The sequence below is a fragment of the Bos mutus genome, chromosome 26 (assembly GCF_027580195.1).
Source record: "Bos mutus isolate GX-2022 chromosome 26, NWIPB_WYAK_1.1, whole genome shotgun sequence".
Lineage (NCBI taxonomy): Eukaryota > Metazoa > Chordata > Mammalia > Artiodactyla > Bovidae > Bos > Bos mutus.
Genome location: NC_091642.1, coordinates 50,961,004 through 50,981,469, shown reverse-complemented (window position 1 = coordinate 50,981,469; position 20,466 = coordinate 50,961,004). Strand labels below are relative to the sequence as shown.

The 20,466-nt window shown below is 38.5% G+C and overlaps 2 pseudogenes; one reads left to right on the top strand and one right to left on the bottom strand.

Moving 5' to 3' along the window:
- Positions 1–1,690: 1,690 nt before the first annotated feature.
- LOC106701040 (endogenous retrovirus group K member 10 Gag polyprotein-like) lies at positions 1,691–12,794 on the bottom strand (annotated as a pseudogene).
- A 112-nt stretch (positions 12,795–12,906) lies between these two features.
- Positions 12,907–13,875, top strand: LOC106701039 (olfactory receptor 5AL1-like; annotated as a pseudogene).
- The last annotated feature ends 6,591 nt before the right edge of the window (positions 13,876–20,466 follow it).

Here is a 20,466-nt window from a genome sequence, read left to right as displayed (position 1 = left end):
TATATATTAATGTGTTTGTGTGTGTGTGTGTGTGCACACGCTCAGGCACTCAGTTCTGTCTAACTCTTTGTGACCCAATAGAAAGTAGCCAACCAGGCTGCTCTGTGCATGGAACTATCCTGGCAAGAGTACTAGAGTGGGTTGTCATTTCCTATTCCAGTGGATCTTCCTGACCAAGTAATCGAATCTGTATTTCCTCCATCTCCTGAATTGGCAGGCATATTCTTTACCAGTAGGGCCACCTGTGAAGAAGTCTATGTGTGTGCATGTGTGTGTGTGTGTGTATGCCATTTAAACATAACCATGGAAAGGAAATACAGTATATATTTTGGTGAATCACAGAGATACAGGGTTGACTTAATACACCGTTCTCTAAAGTTTTTTTTTTGTCTTTTCTTTGAACATATTTACCTACTATTTGAACATTTCAGTGTTACATATCCTCAAAACCTGTCATTAATGTCTTTGAATTCACACCGTCCTGTCTTGGCAAGATGCAGTTTTTACCATGACACAGCTCTTCAATTAAAGATCATAGATTCCCTGGTGTCTAAAAGCCCGAATCTGAATGCTAGGTCTGACCTTTTAGGAGTCAAAACATCTCAGAAACTTAAGTATGCCGCCATCTCTTCAACAGTGTGAAAGTGAAACTAATAACAAATACTAAATCTATTGTGATGAGATCAACTATAGATAAAGTTCTTTTCTAAATGTCATAGTACCAAAAATAATGTGATACTATGAACAATTGCACTCATCTCACACGCTAGTCAAGTAATGCTCAAAATTCTCCAAGCCAGACTTCACCAATACATGAACCGTGAACTTCCAGATGTTCAAGCTGGTTTTAGAAAATGCCGGTGCCAGCCAGCAAAGTCGATCAGGTCCCGAGAACATGCACGGCGGGGCTGAGAAAGGAAACTACAGCAAGAGACTACAACAAAGATGGGGTCGAGAGGTTCAGACACGTCTCCACAAAGGGGAGCGGTCTGACACCGACTTTATTCAGCATCTTATATTTATATGGGAGAGCGTGAGAAAGACAAGACAGTTGACATTTTTTCTTGGTTGACCTATACATCTTACAAACAGTCACAAGAAATCTTGAGAGCATGGGAATGGCACCCTGTTATTATTTCTTACACCAGATAACATTTCTCTGTGCATGAGAAGTTTGCACAGAACTCCAGGTGTCTGCAGTAAATAAGCGCCTAATCTCTGGGGTGGCGGGACAGAGAGCTATGTTTGCAAGCAAACCCTCAAGGACTGAGGCAGCTCCCAGAGCTGTGTCCTTCAGACAAAGGATCCCGTTCTCACGGGCAGCTCCCCGCATCTCCCCCTTTCTTTTTATATAGGCACACGCTTATGTTCTTTTAACCGCAGAGCATTTTAATAGATGGAAGCCTTTATCATCCATAGATTATCAATCAGTTTTTTAATTAAACAAGGTGCAAGAAATAAAACAGTTATGGACTGACCCTCCCAGCCCACCGGTTGGAGAAGGGGAGGGTCAGGAAAATAAGCCCAGTAAGCATTTGAATATTTTTCAGAACTTGCAGTATTAATCTGATTTAAGATAATTAATAAGGTTATCAGGAAGCTTAAAGGCGATATCGAATCACCCTGTACAGCAACATGATTTTGTGCCTCTCGCATCAATGTCTGAAGTTGTTGCTGAGATGGTAATTCATCATGTTCTTGAATCGTCAATCTCCTCATCTGGTTTACTAGAGATCATCTCCGCCATGCGTACCAACCTTTCTGGCAGCCAGTGCGGTGCTTCAGCATCCTGTGGGAAAACACAAACATGCCCTTGTCCCCAGATTAGTACAGGATCTGGTCCATACCATTTTTCCCACAAGTGGATCTTTCTAAAAGACTTTAGGTCTTATTGTTTGTGCATCAAAGTTCCAAAATCGCTGTGCTGTTGAATGGCCACTTATATTCAATTGTAAAAAATTTAGAACAAGTAAAGCATGGTTTAGAGAGTTGGAGGGGGTATTGGGATACAATTCCCCCTTCTTTAGTTTTTGTAATTGATGTTTGAGAGTTTGATGTGCCCATTTAATAATTCCTTGACCTTGAGGATTATAAGGGATACCTGTTTTATGTGAGATAGACAATTGTGTACAAAATAGTTGAAATTTTTTTTCAATGTATCCTGGACCATTGTCTGTTTTTATGGTCTTAGGGGTTTCCATAACAGCAAAACATTTAATGTAATGAGCTATACAATGTTTGTTAGCTTTTCTGGATTGTAGAGAGGCATGTAAAAAACTGGAGAAGGTGTCAATAGTAACATGAACAAATTTTTGTTTACCAAATTTAGGAATATGGGTAACATCTATTTGCCATATATCGTTTGGCAACAATTTTTGAGGATTAACTCTATAATGGGGGGCGTTAAAAAATTGAGGACATGTTTGACATTGTTTAACAATCTGTCTGGCAGCTTCCTGGGTAATATCAAATTGAAGTCTTAAGCTATTACTGTTTTGATGGTGTAAGCTGTGGGAAGTTTTTGCCATTTGTTCCAATGAAGGAAATATCATACGTGTAGCTTTGTCAGCCAAAGCATTGTCTTGTGTTAAAGGTCCAGGAAGTCCAGAGTGAGCACGAATATGACCAAAATAGCATTTATTAACTTTGGAGCAAATTAAATGTATATCACGAAAACGAGTTTGGATAGTAGAATTTAGGGTACCAATAAATGGAACAGTCTCAATAGTGTTTAAGGCTCTTATGATATATAGACTGTCAGAATATAAATTAAACGGAGCAGAAATTTGTAATAGAGCCTGAAAAACGGCAAATAGTTTTACTTTTTGAGCAGACTTATAATTAGTATGCCAGGCGGCAGTATTGTCCTATATAATCAAACTAGCTATTCCATTAGAAGAGCCATCAGTAAATACAGTTAGGGCATCGGCAAGGGGCTGAGAAACAACGGATTTTGGGGAAGAGAAATTGGTGATAGTGAGCAAATTGCAAAATTTTATCTGAGGGATAATGATTATCAAGCCGTCCACTAAAACCAGCTAAGGCAATAACCCAATTTAGCCAACACCATTCCCGCCTGCTCATCGCCTATCATTTTACTAATTGTCTCAAGCAGGCGGGCAACAAAATCCTGATATGGTTTATCTGGCCCCTGGCGAATTTTAGATAAATCTTTGGTCTTTTTATCAGAATTTGGAAGTTTTTTCCATGTTTTGTAGAGCCGCAGTACTAATCTGAGGATAGGCTCCAGGCAAATAATTAAGTTGATTATTAATGTCTCGATAATCTCCCTCTTCCACCATCATTTCATAAGTGGTGTTTAGCCCCTGTTGTCGATTGATATCGGCTGTGATCCCACACTGTTCAGCAAACTCAGATTTCAATAATAAATAATCTCTTCCAGATAAACAAGCCCGAGCAACCTGTTTTTAATCATTAGGTGGCAGATTTTGATTTCTTAAAGCCTCTATAATAGTCTGAGTAAACAGCGCAGTCGGGCCGTATTGTGCACAAGCCATTTTTAATTCTTTTAGTTGTTCAAAGGGTAGCGGTTTATAATACCTCTGTTGTTCAGCATTTTCAAATACTGGATAGATTCCTGAAAACCCGGGAATATGTTCTCCTTCTTCAGTAGCTCGCTTAATCGCTTGTTGAAGAGGAGATAATAATATCTCACTTCTAATTTTTATGTTTTCACTGGGCAAAAAAGCAGGGATAGATATAAGCTCTCACGGTTCTACGAAAGGTGGAGGTGGATCGAGCCCAGCAAGAACCGAGGGAGGATATGCTGGAGGCACAGGCTGGCTGGAGTGGGAGTCTCCCTGTGCATCCTTTTTTACTGGTATAACAATCTTTTGAATTAAATTTTCCAGCTGTTTTTCGGAAAGCCCTGAATGTTTTAATTTCCCCCTTTTCCGAGGGGGATTGTATGTTAACCATCATCTCCCAAGGCATATCCTCTCTATGGTACTGAGTTGCTTGTTCATTTAACTCTTTCTGTTCATCAGAGCTTAACACATCATCACTCCCTCCAGCCTTACAAGCTGTTCCCTCAGGCACAGCATAAAGCACCTCAGGCGGAGGGGCGGAAGGCTCTGCAACTTCGGGTTTTGTGGAATCCCTGAGAGCCGTTTGAATTTTATGTCCCTCATGTTCAGGATCCAGACAGTCTCTCTCTCTCTTTTTTTTTTTTTTTTAATTTTATTTTATTTTTAAACTTTACAATATTGTATTAGTTTTGCCAAACATCGAAATGAATCCGCCACAGGTATACCCGTGCTCCCCATCCTGAACCCTCCTCCCTCCTCCCTCCCCATTCCCTCCCTCTGGGTCGTCCCAGTGCACCAGCCCCAAGCATCCAGTATCGTGCATCAAACCTGGACTGGCGACTCCTTTCATACATGATATTATACATGTTTCACTGCCATTCTCCCAAATCTCCCCACCCTCTCCCTCTCCCACAGAGTCCATAAGACTGATCTATACATCAGTGTCTCTTTTGCTGTCTCGTATACAGGGTTATTGTTACCATCTTTCTAAATCCCATATATATGCATTAGTATACTGTATTGGTGTTTTTCTTTCTGGCTTACTTCACTCTGTATAATAGGCTCCAGTTTCATCCACCTCACTAGAACTGATTCAAATGTATTCTTTTTAATGGCTGAGTAATAATCCATTGTGTATATGTACCACACCTTTCTTATCCATTCATCTGCTGATGGGCATCTAGGTTGCTTCCATGTCCTGGCTATTACAAACAGTGCTGCAATGAACATTGGGGTACACGTGTCTCTTTCCCTTCTGGTTTCCTCAATGTGTATGCCCAGCAGTGGGATTGCTGGATCATAAGGCAGTTCTATTTCCAGTTTTTTAAGGAATCTCCACACTGTTCTCCATTGTGGCTGTACTAGTTTGCATTCCCACCAACAGTGTAAGAGGGTTCCCTTTTCTCCACACCCTCTCCAGCATTTATTGCTTGTAGACTTTTGGATCGCAGCCATTCTGACTGGCGTGAAATGGTACCTCATAGTGGTTTTGATTTGCATTTCTCTGATAATGAGTGATGTTGAGCATCTTTTCATGTGTTTGCTAGCCATCTGTATGTCTTCTTTGGAGAAATGTCTATTTAGTTCTTTGGCCCATTTTTTGATTGGGTCATTTATTTTTCTGGAGTTGAGCTGTAGGAGTTGCTTGTATATTTTGGAGATTAGTTGTTTGTCAGTTGCTTCATTTGCTATTATTTTCTCCCATTCTGAAGGCTGCCTTTTCACCTTGCTAATAGTTTCCTTTGTTGTGCAGAAGCTTTTAAGTTTAATTAGGTCCCATTTGTTTATTTTTGCTTTTATTCCCAGTATTCTGGGAGGTGGGTCATAGAGGATCCTGCTGTGATGTATGTCAGAGAGTGTTTTGCCTATATTCTCCTCTAGGAGTTTTATAGTTTCTGGTCTTACATTTAGATCTTTAATCCATTTTGAGTTTATTTTTGTGTATGGTGTTAGAAAGTGTTCTAGTTTCATTCTTTTACAAGTGGTTGACCAGATTTCCCAGCACCACTTGTTAAAGAGATTGTCTTTAATCCATTGTATATTCTTGCCTCCTTTGTCAAAAATAAGGTGTCCATATGTGCGTGGATTTATCTCGGGGCTTTCTATTTTGTTCCACTGATCTATATTTCTGTCTTTGTGCTAGTACCATACTGTCTTGATGACTGTGGCTTTGTAGTAGAGCCTGAAGTCAGGCAGGTTGGTTCCTCCAGTTCCACTCTTCTTTCTCAAGATCGATTTGGCTATTCGAGGTTTTTTGTATTTCCATACAAATTGTGAAATTATTTGTTCTAGGTCTGTGAAAAATACCATTGGTAGTTTAATAGGGATTGCATTGAATCTATAGATTGCTTTGGGTAGTATACTCATTTTCACTATATTGATTCTTCCAATCCATGAACATGGTATATTTCTCCATCTATTAGTGTCCTCTTTGATTTCTTTCACCAGTGTTTTATAGTTTTCTATATATAGGTCTTTAGTTTCTTTAGGTAGATATATTCCTAAGTATTTTATTCTTTCCATTGCAATGGTGAATGGAATTGTTTCCTTAATTTCTCTTTCTGTTTTCTCATTATTAGTGTATAGGAATGCAAGGGATTTCTGTGTGTTGATTTTATATCCTGCAACTTTACTATAATCATTGATTAGTTCTAGTAATTTTCTGGTGGAGTCTTTAGGGTTTTCTATGTAGAGGATCATGTCATCTGCAAATAGTGAGAGTTTTACTTCTTCTTTTCCAATTTGGATTCCTTTTATTTCTTTTTCTGCTCTAATTGCTGTGGCCAAAACTTCCAAAACTATGTTGAATAGTAATGGTGAAAGTGGGCACACTTGTCTTGTTCCTGATTTTAGAGGAAATGCTTTCAATTTTTCACCATTGAGGATAATGTTTGCTGTGGGGTTGTCATATGTAGCTTTTATTATGTTGAGGTATGTTCCTTCTATTCCTGCTTTCTGGAGAGTTTTTATCATAAATGGATGTTGAATTTTGTCAAAGGCTTTCTCTGCATCTATTGAGATAATCATATGGTTTTTATTTTTCAATTTCTTAATGTGGTGTATTACATTGATTGACTTGCGGGTATTGAAGAATCCTTGCATCCCTGGGATAAAGCCCACTTGGTCATGGTGTATGATCTTTTTAATGTGTTGTTGGATTCTGATTGCTAGAATTTTGTTAAGGATTTTTGCATCTATGTTCATCAGTGATATTGGCCTGTAATTTTCTTTTTTTGTGGGATCTTTGTCAGGTTTTGGTATTAGGGTGATGGTGGCCTCATAGAATGAGTTTGGAAGTTTACCTTCCTCTGCAATTTTCTGGAAGAGTTTGAGTAGAATAGGTGTTAGCTCTTCTCTAAATTTTTGGTAGAATTCAGCTGTGAAGCCGTCTGGACCTGGGCTTTTGTTTGCTAAAAGATTTTTGATTACATTTTCAATTTCCGTGCTTGTGATGGGTCTGGTAAGATTTTCTATTTCTTCCTGGTCCAGTTTTGGAAAGTTGTACTTTTCTAAGAATTTGCCCATTTCTTCCATGTTGTCCATTTTATTGGCATATAATTGTTGATAGTAGTCTCTTATGATCCTTTGTATTTCTGTGTTGTCTGTTGTGATCTCTCCATTTTCATTTCTAATTTTATTGATTTGATTTTTCTCCCTTTGTTTCTTGATGAGTCTGGCTAAAGGTTTGTCAATTTTATTTATCCTTTCAAAGAACAAGCTTTTGGCTTTGTTGATTTTTGCTATGGTCTCTTTTGTTTCTTTTGCATTTCTTTCTGCCCTAATTTTTAAGATTTCTTTCCTTCTACTAACCCTGGGGTTCTTCATTTGTTCCTTTTCTAGTTGCTTCAGGTGTAGGGTTAGGTTATTTATTTGACTTTTTTCTTGTTTCTTGAGGTATGCCTGTATTGCTATGGACTTTCCCCTTAGGACTGCTTTTAAAGTGTCCCATAGGTTTTGGGTTGTTGTGTTTTCATTTTCATTAGTTTCTATGCAAATTTTGTTTTCCTTTTTGATTTCTTCTGTGATTTGTTGGTTATTCAGCAGCGTGTTGTTCAGCCTCCATATGTTGGAATTTTTAATAGTTTTTCTCCTGTAATTGAGATCTAATCTTACTGCATTGTGGTCAGAAAAGATGCTTGGAATGATTTCAATTTTTTTGAAATTACCAAGGCTAGATTTATGGCCCAGGATGTGATCTATCCTGGAGAAGGTTCCATGTGCACTTGAGAAAAATGTGAAATTCATTGTTTTGGGATGAAATGTCCTATAGATATCAATTAGGTCTAACTGGTCTATTGTATGGTTTAAAGTTTGTGTTTCCTTGTTACTTTTCTGTTTAGTTGAACTATCCATAGGTGTGAGTGGGTTATTAAAGTCTCCCACTATTATTGTGTTATTGTTAATTCTCCTTTCATACTTGTTAGCATTTGTCTTACATATTGTGGCACTCCCATGTTGGGTGCATATATATTTATAATTATTATATCTTCTTCTTGGATTGATCCTTTGATCATTATGTAGTGACCTTCTTTGTCTCTTTTCACAGCCTTTGTTTTAAAGTCTATTTTATCTGATATAAGTATTGCTACTCCTGCTTTCTTTTGGTCCCTATTTGCATGGAAAATATTTTCCCAGCCCTTCACTTTCAGTCTGTATGTGTCCCCTGTTTTGAGGTGGGTCTCTTGTAGACAACATATGTAGGGGTCTTGTTTTTGTATCCATTCAGCCAGTCTTTGTCTTTTGGTTGGGGCATTCAACCCATTTACGTTTAAGGTAATTACTGATAAGTATGATCCTGTTGCCATTTATTTTATTGTTTTGGGTTCGAGTTTATACACGGTTTTTGTGTTTCCTGTCTAGAGAATATCCTTTAGTATTTGTTGGAGAGCTGGTTTGATGGTGCTGAATTCTCTCAGCTTTTGTTTGTCTGAAAAGCTTTTGATTTATCCTTCATATTTGAATGAGATCCTTGCTGGGTACAATAATCTGGGCTGTAGGTTATTTTCTTTCATCACTTTAAGTATGTCTTGCCATTCCCTCCTGGCTTGAAGAGTTTCTGTTGAAAGATCAGCTGTTATCCTTATGGGAATTCCCTTGTGTGTTATTTGTTGTTTTTCCCTTGCTGCTTTTAATATTTGTTCTTTGTGTTTGATCTTTGTTAATTTGATTAATATGTATCTTGGGGTGTTTCACTTTGGGTTTATCCTGTTTGGGACTCTCTGGGTTTCTTGGACTTGGGTGATTATTTCTTTCCCCATTTTAGGGAAGTTTTCAACTATTATCTCCTAAAGTATTTTCTCATGGTCTTTCTTTTTGTCTTCTCCTTCTGGGATCCCTATGATTCGAATGTTGTAGCGTTTAATATTGTCCTGGAGGTCTCTGAGATTGTCCTCATTTCTTTTAATTCGTTTTTCTTTTATCCTCTCTGGTTCATTTATTTCTACCATTCTATTTTCTAATTCACTAATCCTATCTTCTGCCTCTGTTATTCTACTATTTGTTGCCTCCAGAGTGTTTTTAATTTCATTTATTGCATTATTCATTATATATTGACTCTCTTTTATTTCTTCTAGGTCCTTGTTAAACCTTTCTTGCATCTTCTCAATCCTTGTCTCCAGGCTATTTATCTGTGATTCCATTTTGATTTCAAGATTTTGGATCAATTTCACTATCATTATTCAGAATTCTTTATCAAGTAGATTCCCTATCTCTTTCTCTTTTGTTTGGTTTGGTGGGCATTTATCCTGTTCCTTTATCTGCTGGGTATTCCTCTGTCTCTTCATCTTGTTTAAACTGCTGAGTTTGGGGTGTCCTTTCTGTATTCTGGCAGTTTGTGGGGTTCTCTTTATTGTGGCATTTCCTCGTTCTGTGTGGGTTTGTAGAGGTGGCTTGTCAAGGTTTCTTGGTTAGGGAAGCTTGTGTCGGTGTTCTGTTGGGTGGAGCTGTATTTCTTCTCTCTCCTTTCGAAGACTTGGGTTGCTTTTCTGGGTGCCTGATGTCCTCTGCCAGCATTCAGAAGTTGTTTTGTGGAATTTACTCAGCGTTTAAATGTTCTTTTGATGAATTTGTGGGAGAGAAAGTGTTCTCCCCATCCTACTCCTCCGCCATCTTAGCTCCTCCCCCCAGACAGTCTCTTCTGAGAGTCCACAAAGAGAAAGCATCCACAGGGACACGATTGGGACCATGTAAGGAATAATACGTCTGTAATTGTTTTCCTACTTTTTTCCAAGTTTCCAGACTAACTGTTTTTTTCTCTGGAAACCAAGGAGAAACTTCTTTTATAAAAAGTAAAAACTTCTCTAGCTATAACTTATTTACATGAATTCCCCTACCTTTTAACATAGTTTTCAACATATGTACAAATAACTGGCGGCTATTGTCTTGTCCCATGATTTATTACTCTCGACAATAACACTCCCTGTCCTTTACTTTAATTAATTAGGAATTTTTTGTCACTTACCTCAATCTTGGCGGGCAGCAGCTGTCATCATGCTCCGATTCCTGGGTCCCTGTTCAGGCGCCACCTGCTGGTGCCAGCCGGCAAAGTCAATCACATCCCAAGAACATGCACGGAGGAGCTGAGAAAGGAAACTACAGCAAGAGACTACAACAAAGATGGGGTCAAGAGGTTCAGACACGTCTCCACAAAGGGGAGCGCTCTGACACCGACTTTATTCAGCATCTTATATTTATACAGGAGAGCGTGAGAAAGACAAGACAGTTGACATTTTTTCTTGGTTGACCTATACATCTTACAAACAGTCACAAGAAATCTTGAGAGCATGGGAATGGCACCCTGTTATTATTTCTTACACCAGATAACATTTCTCTGTGCATGAGAAGTTTGCACAGAACTCCAGGTGTCTGCAGTAAATAAGCGCCTAATCTCTGGGGTGGCGGGACAGAGAGCTATGTTTGCAAGCAAACCCTCAAGGACTGAGGCAGCTCCCAGAGCTGTGTCCTTCAGACAAAGGACCCCGTTCTCACGGGCAGCTCCCCACAAGAAAAAGCAGAGGAACCAGAGATCAAATTGCCAACATCTGCTGGATCATGGAAAAAGCAAGAGAGTTCCAGAAAAACATCTATTTTTGCTTTATTGACTATGCCAAAGCCTTTGACTGTGTGGATCACAATAAACTGTGGGAAATTCTCAAAGAGATGGGAATACCAGACCACCTGATCTGTCTCTTGAGAAATGTGTATGCAGGTCAGGAAGCAACAGTTAGAACTGGACATGGAACAACAGACTTGTTCCAAATAGGAAAAGGAGTACGTCAAAGCTGTATATTGTCACCCTGTTTATTTAACTTATATGCAGAGTACATCATGAGAAATGCTGGGCTGGAGGAAGCAAAAGCTGGAATCAAGATTGCCAGGAGAAATATCAATAACCTCAGATATGCAGATGATACCACCCCTACGGCAGAAAGTGAAGAGGAACTAAAGAGCCTCTTGATGAAAGTGAAAGAGGAGAGTGAAAAAGTTGGCTTAAAGCTCAACATTCAGAAAACTAAGATCATGGCATCTGGTCGCATCACTACATGGGAAATAGATGGAGAAACAGTGGAGACTGTGTCAGACTTTATTTGGGGGGGGCTCCAAAATCACTGCAGATGGTGATTGCAGCCATGAAATTAAAAGACACTTACTCCTTGGAAGAAAAGTTATGACCAACCTAGATAGCATATTGAAAAGCAGAGACATTACTTTGCCAACAAAGGTCCATCAAGTCAAGACTATGGTTTTTCCAGTGGTCATGTATGGATGCGAGAGTTTGACTATAAAGAAAGCTGAGCGCCAAAGAATTGATGCTTTCAAACTGTGGTATTGGAGAAGACTCTTGTGAGTCCCTTGGACTGCAAGGGGATCCAACCAATCCATTTTAAAGGAGATCAGCCCTGGGATTTCTTTGGAAGGAATGATGCTAAAGCTGAAACTCCAGTACTTTGGCCACCTCATGCGAAGAGCTGACTCATTGGAAAAGACTCTGATGCTGGGAGGGATTGGGGGGCAGGAGGAAAAGGGGACGACAGAGGATGAGATGGCTGGATGGCATCACCGACTCGATGGACATGAATTTGAGTAACTCCTGGAAATGGTGATGCACAGGGAGGCCTGGCATGCTGTGATTCATGGGGTCACAAAGAGTCCGACACAACTGAGTGACTGAACTGAACTGAACTGATGAATTTATTGGACTTAAACATAAATAACATGAATATATAAGATGAATATAGCAATTTAATATTGCTCAGCTCAATGTTAAATTAAGCTTTATGTTTAAATGTTTTGTTTATCATATGAAGTGGAATTGTGATAACTATGTTTTCACATTTCATTGAAGTTTCACATTTTTTGTGAAATTATGTTATAATTTTCTTTACGCAGCACTACGATAGAAGACATTGTTACAATCATAAAAAAAAATCCATTACCTTTTCAATAAACATATTGATCTAGATACACTTTCATACTTTATACTGGAGAAGGCAATGGCACCCCAGTCCAGTACTCTTGCCTGAAAAATCCCATGTATGGAGGAGCCTGGTGGGCTGCATTCCATGGGGTTGCTAAGAGTCGGACATGACTGAGCAACTTCACTTTCACTTTTCACTTTCATTCATTGGAGAAGGAAATGGCAACCCACTCCAGTGTTCTTGCCTGGAGAATCCCAGGGAAGTGGGAGCCTGGTGGGCTGCCGTCTATGGGGTTGCACAGAGTCAGACACGACTGAAGTGACTTAGCAGCAGCAGCAGCAGCATATTTTATACATAACTGTTTTACCCTTTCCTTCATTGCATTGGCTAGCACATTAATAATAACATTTAGTAAGAGTCACAATTGTCTTAATTTTAGTAGAAATGCCTATTGTTTCTTAATATATTAACCTTAATATATTCATGGTCATCTCTTTAACTCTTGAAATATTTATCCTGCTGTACTACCTATGCAGAGAAGGCAATGGCACCCCACTCCAGTACTCTTGCCTGGAAAATCCCATGGATGAAGGAACCTGGTAAGCTGCCATCTATAGGGTCACACAGAGTCGGACACGACTGAAGTGACTTAGCAGCAGCATACTACCTATGATGCTGGATTTTTATGTGCATGATATCCTACATTTTAATTCAAAACATTCAGTTTTTCTTAACAAACATCTGGACTACTGAGTGTGTTGGAATTCCTACCTGGAGCAAATCCCTTCAAATCCAAAGCAGGCAGCACTGAAATCTGAGAATGGCCCATTGACCAGTGAGGATTTATCTTTCCAATATGGTCACCATAAAATAAGCATGAGTGAAGTCCTTAATCCACAAAGTGACAGATTATCTGCAATGGGTATTCTGGCAATAAAAGTATGATATGCTTCTATACACAATTTGTGGCCAAACACAACAATTTAGAAGTAACTGAATTCATCCTCTTGGGACTCACAGACAGTCCTGAGCTTCAGGTCCTACTTTGGGGGATATTTTTAGTGATTTGCTTAATTAATATCATGGGTAATCTTGGATTAATCATGCTAATTTGTGTCAGTCTTCAGCTTCGCACACCTATGTATTATTTCCTTAGCCACCTAGCTTTTGTTGATTTTTGCTATACCTCCTCAGTCACTCCTAACACTGGTGAACTTCCTCCAATAAACTAAAAGAATATCCTTACTTGTTTGTGCCACTCAGTTGTTTTGCTTTATCATGTTTGTGGTTTGCAAATTTTATATGCTCTCAGTCATGGCTTATGACAGGTATGTGGCCATTTGTAATCCTTTACTCTATACCATTGTTTGAACAGAAGGGTCTGTATTCAGATGGAGGTTAGCACATATCTATATAGCTTTTCTGTGGGACTCCTACAAGCAGTTCTTACATTCCACTTATCTTTCTGTCATTCAAACATAATAAATCACTTTTACTGTGATGCTATCCCCTTGGTTGCCCTGGCCTGTCATGAAACCCATTACAAATAGATAAAAAAGCTGTTACTGTTCACACTTGCTGGGTTCAATGTCTTTTTCTCTTTTTATCATCCTTGTCTCCTATGTATTCATTCTATTTGCCATTCTAAGGATTAAACCAGCTGAAAGCAGAAAAAAGGCATTTTCTACTTGTGCTTCCCACTTGACTTCTATCACTATATTTTATGGTCTGATCATTTTCATGTATATGCAACCAGAAACAAGCCATTCCCTTGATACTGATAAAATACCTTCCATATTCTATATAGTGGTAATTCCCATGCTAAATCTTCTCATATACAGCCTGAGGAACAAGGAAGTAAAAATGCTTTGAAGAGAACTATGGCAAAAGTGTATTCTACTATAAAATAAGTGACTTATGTTTTAACTGAAAGCCTTCACATTTAGGAGGCAAAAAAAAAAAAAAAAAAAAACAAATAGTTTTTCTGCATGATCATACCTTTAGTAGCATGCTTTCTAACACTGCAATATTTAAAAAATGAAAGTGATAGTGTTAATCTCAGTCCTGTCCAACTCTTTTTGACTCCATTGACTGTAGCCCTCCAGGCTCCTCTGCCCAAGGAATCTTCCAGGCAAGAATATGGGAATGAGTTCCATTCCCTTCTCCCATGGATCTTCCTGATACAGGGATGAAACCAATTTCCCACATTGCCAGCAGATTCTTTACCATCTGAGCCACCAAGGGAAAGTTAATTAATTATTAATTAGTTAGTTAATTATTTATTAATTAGAAAGTTAATTAGTTAATTATTAATACAGAAGATACACTTATTTTCTAATTTTATTTTTTATTATTTTGTAAATTATAACTTCTGATAATGCTGAATATGCACTGGAAAGATTGATATTGAAGCTGAAGTTCCAATATTTTGCCCAACTGATGTGAAGAGCTGACTCACTGGAAAAGACCCTGATGCTTGTAAAGACTGAAGGCAGGAAGAGAAGGGAATGACAGAGGATGAGATAGTTGGATGGCATCATCGACTCAATGGATGTGAGTCTGAGCAAACTCCAGGAGATAATGAAGGACAGGGACGCCTGGCGTGCTGTAGTCTATGGGGTCACAAAGGGTTGGACATGGTTAATGATTGAACTACAACAGCAATATTGAAAGATATAAGATTGAAATAAATTCAGTTGCAAACAGTGGTTTAAATTTTGTTTTGTAGATCACTTAAAATCTCTTTTTTTTTTTTCACAGCAGAATTTTTACTTGAATGCTTCAATTCAAAAAACTTACATGGTAAAAAAAATATCATATCTTCTTTAGATTATTAAAGTAGCTTTCAACTATCAGAATGGTATAAAATACACTCATGCACACACACATACACAAACACACACACACACACATAGAGTAAGAGGAATCTGAAAAGAACTGTTGATTCTGAAACTCTAACATGAACACTGATATCAACACTGACAGAAAATCTCACTTTAAAAGACTGAAACAGCAACTTGAATTTTAACAAGGAAGCATGTCCTTCTGCACAGAGTAAGATCTATGGCTCCAATAATAAAGTTAATTTGCTGATTTCAACTGAAGTTCTTTGGTCTTTAAAGAATGTCCTTGTTTGAGTAACATACACTTATGATTGTATGAAAACAATTACACTGAATATGTAAACTGCCTTGGAGAATATAACTATTTTAACAAGCAGAGGAACCAGAGATCAAATTGCCAAAATCTGTCAGATCATCAAAAAAGCAAGAGAGTTCCAGAAAAACATCTATTTCTGCTTTATTGACTATGCCAAAGCTTTTGACTGTGTGATCACAATACACTGTGGAAAATTCTGAAAGAGATGGGGATACAAGACCATCTGACCTGCCTCTTGAGAAACCTCTATGCAGGTCAGGAAGCAACAGTTAGAACTGGACATGGAACAAAAGACTGGTTCCAAATAGGAAAAGGAGTACGCCAAGGCTGTATATTGTCACCCTGCTTACTTAACTTATATGCATAGTACATCATTGGAAACACTGGGCTGGATGAAGCACAAGCTGAACTCAAGATTGCTGGGAGAAATACCAATAACCTCAGATATGCAGATGACACCACCCTTATGGCAGAAAATGAAGAGGAACTAAAGAGCCTCTTGATGAAAGTGAAAGAGGAGAGTGAAAAAGTTGGCTTAAAGCTCAACATTCAGAAAACGAAGATCATGTCATCTGGTCCCATCATTTCATGGGAAACAGATGAGGAAACAGTGGCTAAGTTTATTTTGGGGGGCTCCAAAGTCACTGCAGATGGTGATTGCAGCCATGAAATTAAAAGATGCTTACTCCTTGGAAGGAAAGTTATGACCAACCTAGATAGCATATTCAAAAGCAGAGATATTGCTTTGCCAACAAAGGTCCATCTAGTCAAGGCTATGGTTTTTCCAGTGGTCATTTATGGATGTGAGGGTTGGACTGTGAAGAAAGCTGAGTGCTGAAGAATTGATGCTTTTGAACTGTGGTGTTGGAGAAGATTCTTGAGAGTCCCTTGGACTGCAAGGAGGTCCAACCAGTCGATCCTAAAGGAGATCAGCCCTGGGTGTTCATTGGAAGGAATGATGCTAAAGCTGAAACTCCAATACTTTGACCACCTCGTGTGAACAGTTGACTCATTGGAAAAGACCCTGATGCTGGGAAGGACTGGGGGCAGGAGGAGAAGGGGATGACAGAGGATGAGATGGCTGGATGGCATCACCGACTCAATGGACATGAGTTTGAGTAAACTCCGGGAGTTGGTGATGGACAGGGAGGCCTGGTGTGCTGCCATTCATGGGGTCGCAAAGAGTCAGACACGTCTGAGCGACTGAACTGAACTCAACTGAATGAGTACAATATATCTTTTCATTTATTTTGTCTTTAATTTTATTCACAAATGTCATAGATTTCTGAGAAAAGCATCTTTTTTGAAACTCTGAATCTATGTCAAAATAAAAGTTAAATGAGTCATCTAGCATTTGTTTTTTAATTTTAATTTAATGCTTTAATTGAACAATATCTTTTAACATATTTCTTATTTTGATGTTCCAATTCATAATCCTTTGTAACTTTAAAAGAACAGTAATACCTAAAAGCAAGTAATACCTAAATACCTCTTTGCCAGTAATACCTAAAAGCAATATATCTTTCCTTATGAAAATAAATAAAACAATCCATCTTTCCCAAAGTTTAGTTTAACACAATTGCCTTTTGCTTTATAAGGGCTTATTACTAAGATTGTATTTTTCATTTGTTACAAACTGTTACAAAACAATATACCATAGCTTTTTAGAAATTTTTATTTTATTTTTAATATTAATTTATTTATTTTAATTGGAGGTTAATTACTTTACAATATTGTATTGGTTTTGCCATATATCAACATGAATCCACCACATGTATACATGTGTTCCCCATCCTGAACCCCGCTCCCTCCTCCCTCCCCATACCATCCCTTAGAAAACTTTAAATAAGCAACCTAGATGTCCATCAGCAGATGAATGGATAAGAAAGCTGTGGTACATATACACAATGGAGTATTACTCAGCCATTAAAAAGAATACATTTGAATCAGTTCTAATGAGATGGATGAAACTGGAACCTATTATACAGAGTGAAGTAAGCCAGAAAGAAAAACACCAATACAGTATACTAACGCATATATATGGAATTTAGAAAGATGGTAACAATAACCCTGTGTACGAGACAGCAAAAGAGACACTGATGTATAGATCAGTCTTATGGACTCTGTGGGAGAGGGAGAGGGTGGGGAGATTTGGGAGAATGGCAGTGAAACATGTATAATATCATGTATGAAAGGAGTCGCCAGTCCAGGTTTGATGCACGATACTGGATGCTTGGGGCTGGTGCACTGGGACGACCCAGAGGGAGGGTATGGGGAGGGAGGAGGGTTCAGGATGGGGAACACAGGTATACCTGTGGTGGGTTCATTTTGATATTTGGCAAAACTAATACAATATTGTAAAGTTTAAAAATAAAATAAAATTAAAAAAAAAAAGAAAACCCTGAAAAAAAATTTTTTAAATGACTGTATATTTGTTAATAACTTTATGATTAGCCTTAAAATTACAACCACAATAATGAATATATCAAAGTCTGTTCTCAAATATTCAACTCTTTTAAGTTAGGAGGATAAATAGAGCTCTTTTAGATTCTATTTCATTACTTCATGTTTGGAAGTAAAGTACTTTGCAGGCATGGCAGAGTAAAACCAACCTCTGTATCCATTGTATCATTCTTATTGTGCCTGAAGTGTTTCTTGGCCCAAGCAGAGAAGTCTTTAATCATAGCCACCACCTGTCAGATTCCTAGTCACTTCCACAGATTCCACTGTGCCTGCATCACTATGTACCATGTGCTATGTACTCCTAAGACAGGTCTTCTGAAGTATGTTTCAAGATAGACTCATGGTGATGATCTATAAAATGTGATTCAAAGCTGAAATAAAATTTAAAAATGGTTAATGATACAGTCTCTTGCTTGAAGGCACAATTCCCTTTAGCACAAAAGGAACTGACATGTTTACATTCTTTATATATTGAGGTAACATTGGTTTATAATATTATATAAGTTTCAAGTGTACAACATTATATTTCAACATCTGTATACATACAGTACAAGAAAAGGGAGATTTTGTATATATATATACATATATATATATATGCCTGCATGTGTGCTCAGTTGTTTTAGTCGTGTCTCTTTCTGACCCCATGGACTGTAGCCCACCAGGCTCCTCTGTCCATGGGATTCTCCAGTCAAGAATACTGGAGTGGATTGCCATTTCCTCCTCCAGGGGATCTTCCCAACATAGGGATCGAATCCATGACTCCTGCATCTCCTGCATTGCAGGCATATTCTTTAACACTAGAATAGGGACCCCTCTCCAGTATTCTTACCTGGAAAATTCCATGGACAGAGGAGTCTGGTGGATTACATTCCATGGGGTTTCAAAGAACCAGACACAACTGAGCATGCGTACACACAATCACAAGATTCAAAAAAACAGGGTGAGGTCAATCTTGATATAAACCTCAAACATGCTATTCAGGATCCAACCCAAGTCCCCCCAAATTTTACCCAATTTGTAGTATATTTGTGAAAGGCAGATGCCTTTTCACCTGAAATTTTTTCAGTGACCTTCCCTGTTGCCTCATGGCATTAATCCAGTACATCAGGATATGTTAGATTGCAGGGACTTCACCTTAGCCCATTTGGAGAAAGTCTAAGACAAATTTATCAGCAACCACTACTTGCTTCCACTGTCTGTGGCCACAGATCTCTCTGTATGCAACTTTCCATGTGGCAGGCTAAACAGCTAGGCCATTGGCAACAACCCAGGAACCAAAAATACAATAATTAATACATAGCAAGTTTTTTTTTTTTTTTTCCCCCAAGGAATTCAGAATGTTTCATTTAAAAGAAGCTCCTGGCTAAGACTCTCTGGACACCAGCATCTCCTTGAGGATGAATGGGTCCTCCCTGAGGATGGGTGGGCCCTCCCTAACCCTGCAGACAGGGCGGCTTCAGGAGGGGTCATGCTCAGGGATGGTTGTTGGCTGTGGGCTCTGAGTATTGCCATTCTTCCTCAGTCTGGGTGCCATCCCTTCCTCCCATGGGAGACCACTAGTGGACCAGCATGTGCTGGGCATGGCCTGGGAGATTCCAGTTGACAAGCTGACCGACTCTGTGCTTAGACATGGTCAGACTGTTATCCAGGCTAGCCTTAGAGACTCCTGGTACAGGCTCCTGACAGACTCATTGGTTGGGACGCTGTCTCCACTGGCCATGTGTGCTCACTAGAGAGGCCTGGTGCAGCCCGAGGGCACATCCTCTTGGGTGCCTTTGTCCAAACCTCAGTCAGCTCCCAACTCATAGAATTTTGTTTCTCACTCTTCCTTGACTCTTTCCCTTTGTTTCATTACAGAAATAATCTCACCCTATATCACAGAAAGATTCTTTCTTATTTGGGACAGAAAAGGACAGGTTCAAAAACATGATTATAAAATTCATCTCTGATATCACAGGATGGAGAGCCTATTGAAAAAGAGAGGTGTGGAGAGAAGTATCTAACTGTCTTTTGCTGTTTTGACCAGTTACAGCTTTCCAGCTTCACCACTTTGTCTCATTTTAGTCCATAACTGGAGTAAGGAACCCACTGCTCCATCTTTTGCAGAAGATTCAAACTATATAAGTATTTTCTTGCACATGGGGATCCTCACTCAGTCCCACTCACTCATCACAATAAAAAACCTCAAACCCCATAGCCATTGCTGGCTCCTCCTAGCCATATTTTCAGATCAGATTGGGAGTTCACCTTTCTCTCCCTAGAAAGCCCTATTATGTGAACAAAACTCTTAATATCTTTTCTTCTTAGATGTGCAGTATCATCTGGCTGGCCATCTAAAGCAAGTACACATATATTTATCTGAAATGTAAATTGACCTATGTTTTATATGTTTTGTCTTCTAGATACTGAAGAGAAAGAAATGAATACTTTTAATCTTTGCAGCTGAACTGAAATGTCAATCATAATATTGATTTGAACATGAATCTCAGAAGGAAGGAATGAAAGTTACTTATTGGGAAATTCATTTTTATCCAATGGTTTACAAAAACTGCTACCAAATACAAGGCCCATAGATGTAACACTTATCTTAAATAAATTCATAATTTTAATATAAAGCAAATGTGACAGACTTCAAAGCAAATAATCAAAGCAGACATAGCAACTAATCAAGTTGTTTTCCCAAAAGAGATCATGAAAATATTCCTTTACTTTAGATCTTTAACTAAACATAGATGAAAAAATGATCTACCATTTCAAGGGAAATAATTTTCCCCCCAGTTACTAAACATTAAATAATTATGTTCATGTATGTATGTATAATTATATTGTTTTCAACCTTTATTAAAAAGAATGTAGTACAAAAAGAAATCTACCCAAGG